Source organism: Saccostrea cucullata, unplaced genomic scaffold (genome assembly GCF_032062105.1).
Source record: "Saccostrea cucullata isolate Sc308-1 unplaced genomic scaffold, CSIRO_AGI_Scuc_v1 ctg7169, whole genome shotgun sequence".
In the NCBI taxonomy this organism is placed as follows: domain Eukaryota; kingdom Metazoa; phylum Mollusca; class Bivalvia; order Ostreida; family Ostreidae; genus Saccostrea; species Saccostrea cuccullata.
The window spans coordinates 42,567-48,921 of NW_026931778.1; the positions used below are offsets into that span (position 1 = coordinate 42,567).

Here is a 6,355-nt window from a genome sequence, read left to right on the forward strand (position 1 = left end):
ATATTCAGCCTTTACGCAAAATTAGGTGTATAATTAAGAAAGTACAATCTCTCGATAATTATTGAGTAATTGCACTAAACAATTGTTAAATATTGTTATAAAAAGAAAGATATGTTTTAATAGTCTGTTTATTAATGAAATGCTCTTTGCAATGTAAAAATTACTTTATCTGCCTCTCAAGCATATAAAATACGTCACTTGTACCAAAATGACTTCATATTGAAAAGTTCCTTGCGACAAGTGATTTGTTTATAACCTGCTTTTCGAGATTTTACTAAGCTTCTATTGTTAATGAATTGGTACGTTTTCATGTTGTTTATTATGGAAAGATACATAATAAAACGTTCTCTCAATTCTTTTATTTTGTTTGCATTCATTAAGAAATATTTTTAAATCAGATGAAATGAGAGAATGGTGATAACGAACAGTGAACGATCTCAAAAATTTATTCTTAAATGCATCTTCATTTTTTTCTTAATAATCATAAAGGAAAAACAAAAAAGTATTATTAACTTAGCGTTCAATCACCATTAGTCAATTCATGAGGATTTGTTTAGAAGGAATTGTCCTGATTAAAAAACATGAAATCTTCAAAATTTCATATTAGTTGAATCAGAAACATTTACATGATCATCTTTCTTGAGGACATAAAGTTCATTAACCTCCTCAAGAGTGTTGGGCAATTCTTTCCCAGTTGTTTCGGGTAACCATATTATCAAAATAGTCACCAATACTGACAAAATTCCAAACACCACTCCTGGTCCCCAGGGGATATGAGTTCCCTGAAATTAAAAGTTAATTAAGCTGAGATTTCTGAAATATGTTATATAAATGTCTGTTTGCAGTTTTTTTAAATGATCAACTTCACAAAATAAGGTGAAAAAAATCTTACTTGTTTTTTTAAAAGAATACCAACAGCCCTTGTTTATTTAATTTTTCACATTTAATCAAAATAGATTTGAAGTGCGTTTAGCAAAAACTGCAAAATTATTAAAACCACATTTCTTTTGTAATAACAAAAGGGAAAGCTGTTCTACATATTTAAAATAAAACATAAATCAAAAGTTGATAATTTCATAAGGAAGTCAATGACATATTAATTCTTTATGCGTTAAACTTTTTTTTTCATTATTAGAATACAGAAGTAAACTACTTAATAAAACAACCTTAGAATATTTACAATCATACTTTCGCGCGGAATAATCAAATTGTTTCTTTGTAATGTGTTCAAGGACAACATTTATACGAGGGCCGTTCAAAAATTACGCGGACTGTGTTATTATTTACTCTTACAGACGTCATATAGTTATGAAATTTCTCAGGAATATGTATCTTAAAGATTCCAATAAATTTTTGGCAAAATTTCTGCATTTTATATAAATTTTACTAAAATTATCGGTATGTAGATATCGCCGATGGAGAGGTACGGAGAACGACAAAAAATCTGAAGCAAAAGCATGCGGAGTCCAAAATTTAACTCATTAATTTTCTATAATTCGCGATATTTTCCGACAATTTTTTCAAATGTATCTTTAAATTGTTCTATTATTATGTATTTAGATTTCTGACGTGATATTTGGAGCACTAACAAAAATATAGTGATTTTTCTTTGATGCGTATCCCATGAAAACGACTGTGAAAATGACGTCTCCTGAATTGACGGCGCACCACATTTTGTTAAATTATGTGTAATGCTCGAGATATCGCCAACATAGATAAATATTCAAAATATCCATAATAAAACATGTAGTAAACTAGGGTATTTGGGACATTTGTCCACAAATAGCAAATTGAAATTTTAGACCGTAAAACCTCTGTAAAAAGGCTATACGGGAGGACGGGAAGAAGATTATCGACGAAAACTTTATCCGGACTGTAAAGAACGTGATTCAGAGTCATCAATATCACACTATATCTCATAAGTACCTGCAGTGTTTGGCTTTAAAACAAAATAGAATGTTCTTTACTTGTTTAATAGATTTTAAGCTTGACAAGAAATGGTGTTTGGATGTTGAGTAGATAAGGTAACACAAACTGTACAGTACTCTTGCTAAAATGTTGAGCAAATGAAAGTTCAATCACATATTTTTTTATAATGCCCTTGACGTCGAGGATTTTGCTGCTCCGTGACTTAATAATATGTCCTGAAAAATCACTCAAAATTAATACCAATTTACAACATTTTAATATGAAATTTTGCAGACCATATAAGTAAAGATTCTTTTATATTATTTGTGAATTTTGCCCGATTTTGTCGTCAAATATTTTTTCTGTGCAACAAGTCCACGTAATTTTTGAACGGCCCACGTATAGACCAAACAAAATACTCACAAAAAGTGCTGCGTACGGTGAAATTATCCCTCCTACTCTGGCAGAACACGAGGCAAGTCCTATACCCAGAGCTCTAAAAGAAATGTAACAAACGAGTTCTTAATAATAATGTTAATAACGATAAAAAAGAGCACAGACTGCTTTGTAAAAGACATGAGTTGTCTAAAGACGCTGAATCAAAACATCAGTAAGAAAGACCAATACTGATTAAAAAAATTGCTCAATATGAAACTTCCTTACAATAATTTTAAGTACTTATGATAACTTTGCGTTAATTTTCTTTTGCAAATGTTAAGGGATTTTTGTAATAATAATTAACTGTATACCATACAGAACAAAGTTTATCATCTGACTTCGGCCTGAAAGGCCAGGACGAATTCATTATTTAAAGAATGAGATTTGGACATACAAGGATTATCCATTCATATTTACTGAGCGGGGAATATTAACCTAAATGCAAATCTTGCGACTGGTTTATAAATACAATCAATATACTTCTAGAATGTTTTGAGTTTAAACCTGTTCGAAATAAACTTTTTTTAATGGTGTGAATTACGACAATAAATGATCTTTTTACAAGTTTAAATCCTATTGTAATTTGACAATACTTGCAAGAAACTAATTTCTGCAAATAAGTTTAAATAGGACATTTTTATTAGCATTTTTTTTTAATTATCAAGTTAACTGATTTTATTTTCAAATTCCAAGTATGTCGAAAACGGTTTCCCATGTCAAGAATCAAGGGACTGGCATGCTGGTTTTCAAAAAGTTTCATTTAGGGCCATCAGAGAAACTTAACCAAAAAACTTTCAAAACTGTTCATACATTTTTAAATTCACACCTCTGAAATATGGCTGCAATTGTGGCGTAAATGTACAATAATCATTCAAATCAATGAAACCGACACCAGTTTTCTTATAATGCTTACCTTAGATTTGTGGGGTACACCTCCTCTGTAACTTTACCTTAGATTAGTAGGGTACACTTCCTCTGTAACGTTACCTTAGATTAGTGGGGTATACTTCCTCTGTAACGTTACCTTAGATTAATGGGGTATACTTCCTCTGTAGCGTTTCCTAAGATTAGTGGGGTACACTTCATCTGTAACGTTACCTTAGTTTAGTGGGGTATACTTCCTCTGTAACGTTACCTTAGATAAGTGGGGTATACTTCCTCTGTAGAGTTTCCTTAGATTAGTGGGGTATACTTCCTCTGTAACGTTACCTTAGATTAGTGGGCTGAACATCAACAGTAACTAAACCATAGAAAAGTGGGGAACACCTAATCTGTAAAGTTACCGTATATTAGTGGGTAATACTTCCTCTGTACGGTTACCTTAGATTAGGGGGTACACTTCCTCTGTAACGTTACCTTAAACTTCCTCTGTACGTTACCTTAGATTAGTGGGGTACACCTCCTCTGTAACGTTACCTTAGATTGTGGGGTTATTTTAGCGTTCCCTTATATTATGTTACCTTTTTCTTTCTTATAACGTTTCCTTAGATTAGTGGGGTATATATACGTAACGTTTTTTAGATTAGTGGGGTAACTTCCTCTGTAACGTTACCTTAGATTAGTGGAATCACTTCCTCTGTAACGTTAAAAATTTAAAAGAATTTAACGTTACCGGAGACTGTGTGTGTACATGCTCGTAACGTTTCCTTAGATACAAAACCGTCTGTAATGTTTCCATAGAATATACAAAACATACACAGTGACAGGTGTCTTCGTGGCACGTGTCTCCACCTGAAATGGCACGTGAGGGCAGGTGTCCCTAATTACAGAGGCCGACCATAGTGACTTTTTCAAAAGCGTTTTTTTTTGGAGGGGGGCTTCTCAAGGAAAAAATGAAAAGCAACCCACCAACCCCCAATAAAAAAAATAATAATTTAATAAATTAAAAAACAATATTCACTATTCATAGTAAAATAATAGTATGATAATACTCAGCCCCCAGCCAATTCGATGAATGATTCTATATCTGACCAGTTTATATTAATATATTAATTCATATTGAAACAAAATCTTTATCACTTTCTAAACTTGTATTTAAAAACTTGAAACACTAAAAATGTAATTTTGACAAACCAACTGAAGATTTTTTTTCCTGACGGATTACCCCGGTATATAAGAAATACCAACCTCTGGTATCTAACATAAATGCCTGTTAAGGTACCTTGATGTCTTGTGAATACATGTGAATACATGTAATTATGTAAAAATAATTCTTCATTGTCAATTGAAAAATATTGGGAAAAAAAATAATTATTTTATTGAGGAACGTCTCACCTGTCCTTAATCAGTAATCGTAACTAGACATATTTCTTTATTTACTTTTTAATCGATCTTTTTAGTAAACCTTTCCTGTAAATAATTTCATTAAATGTACCCTTCCTTAGCTCTTCCATTTTTTCAAAGGAACATTCATCATGGACAGCTTCCAGAAAGTAGGATCGGAAATGATTGATTTCTACATAACTGCATGCACTTACTTTTTTTCTATTCCACTTCACGCATTTTATACGAGTTTAACAAAACTTATGTGATAAATCAAATTCAAAATTAAATTAAATAAAATTCAGTTAAATAAAATCAAATTAAATTGAATTGCGTTCACGGTGTTGAAATATTAAATTAATCACACAGAAATACACATCTAGTTATTTTAACTGTTTGAAGTTAATTATTTTGATACAGCATGTAAACACTTTTGAAATATTTCTATAATTGGTAAAAATATGGTAACATAATCAAATATTTAACTTTTTGTAAAATAAAAGGTAGGTGGGTTAGTATTGAGATATACTTTCAAAGTTTCCCTGCCTGGGAAACATGGGGAAAACTAGACATTGGTGGCTTCCATGTCGGGAATCTGCATGGAAACCACCGAGGCATGTTTACATGGTTTCCTATCTTGGGAAACTTACGGGAAACCAGAGGTTGGTTGTTTCCATATCGGGAATCTACATGGAAACCACCGCGGCATGTTTCCATGGTTTCCTATCTTGGAAAACTTACGGGAAACCACAGGTTGATTGTTTCCATGTCGGGAATCTATGTGGAAACTACCGGGGTATGTTTCCATGGTTTCCTACCTTGGGAAACTTACGGGAAACCACAGGTTGATTGTTTCCATGTCGGGAATCTATGTGGAAACCACAATGTGGTTTCCATAAAATGGAAACTATATGGAAATTACTGATGTCACGATTCCCATATGTTTCCATCGATTTTCCAAATTTGGGAAACCTGGCTTTTCGTCCTGTGACATGTTTTAGTATTTTCCATTTAATATATAATTTTGAATGTATATATATTTTCTTCAAGTTTAATGTGAATTGGTGATGTACATATCACGCAGAATTGAAGATGGGTATGTTTTCATGAAGCGCGAACGCACCACATGAAATTTGTCTAAGTGACAAGATTTTGTATTCTTTCTGAAACATTGCAATGGAATATATTCAATACGAAGTATTAATACATTTTTGTTAGGAAGTGTTCAAAGCATGGTTTAAAATATAACTATACTTTCAACAGAAATATATGAACTAGGATCAGCTTGAATGCTCTTATTTATCTCCAGACTATTTCAATCTTCAATATTACACTGTAATATTGACTTAAGAATATGTTTGCTGATTACAAACCTTCTTTTTAAATATATCATGAGATAATCAAAACTATTATAGTATCAATGAAGCACCAGTAATTAAGTTATATGCATTGCTAAAAATACAGGAAAATTAAGGACCCTCTCTACGCTGCACACTAATTTCAGGGTACTTGCGTGTAGTTAGACTGACCCACCATTTGACATAAAACAGAATAAATTGTAATCTGCACTGTATAACGAAATCTTAAATAAACCCTTGTATACTAAACATTATGTTAGACCAAGATAGAGTAATTGATAACTTTATTTGCATGTATTTTCTCCATTTGAATAATCAAAAGCAATTTTTCTTTTTCATTACTTCACCGTCTTCAAAGATTTTTCCTGGATAAAGAAGGCACGCTCCAT

At 31.9% G+C, this 6,355-nt stretch overlaps 1 long non-coding RNA gene across 2 annotated transcripts; it reads right to left on the minus strand.

Annotated features, from left to right (window-relative positions):
- Nucleotides 1–518: 518 nt before the first annotated feature.
- LOC134233518 (uncharacterized) lies at nt 519–3,755 on the minus strand. 2 transcript variants are annotated; one of them, XR_009985013.1, is made up of 3 exons: nt 3,726–3,755; nt 2,332–2,404; nt 519–782 (listed from the first exon to the last, which is right to left on the minus strand). It is a non-coding gene; the product is annotated as an uncharacterized LOC134233518 (long non-coding RNA). The 2 variants fall into 2 exon arrangements; XR_009985012.1 differs by lacking the exon at nt 3,726–3,755 and adding an exon at nt 3,334–3,363.
- Between the last annotated feature and the right edge of the window lie 2,600 nt (nt 3,756–6,355).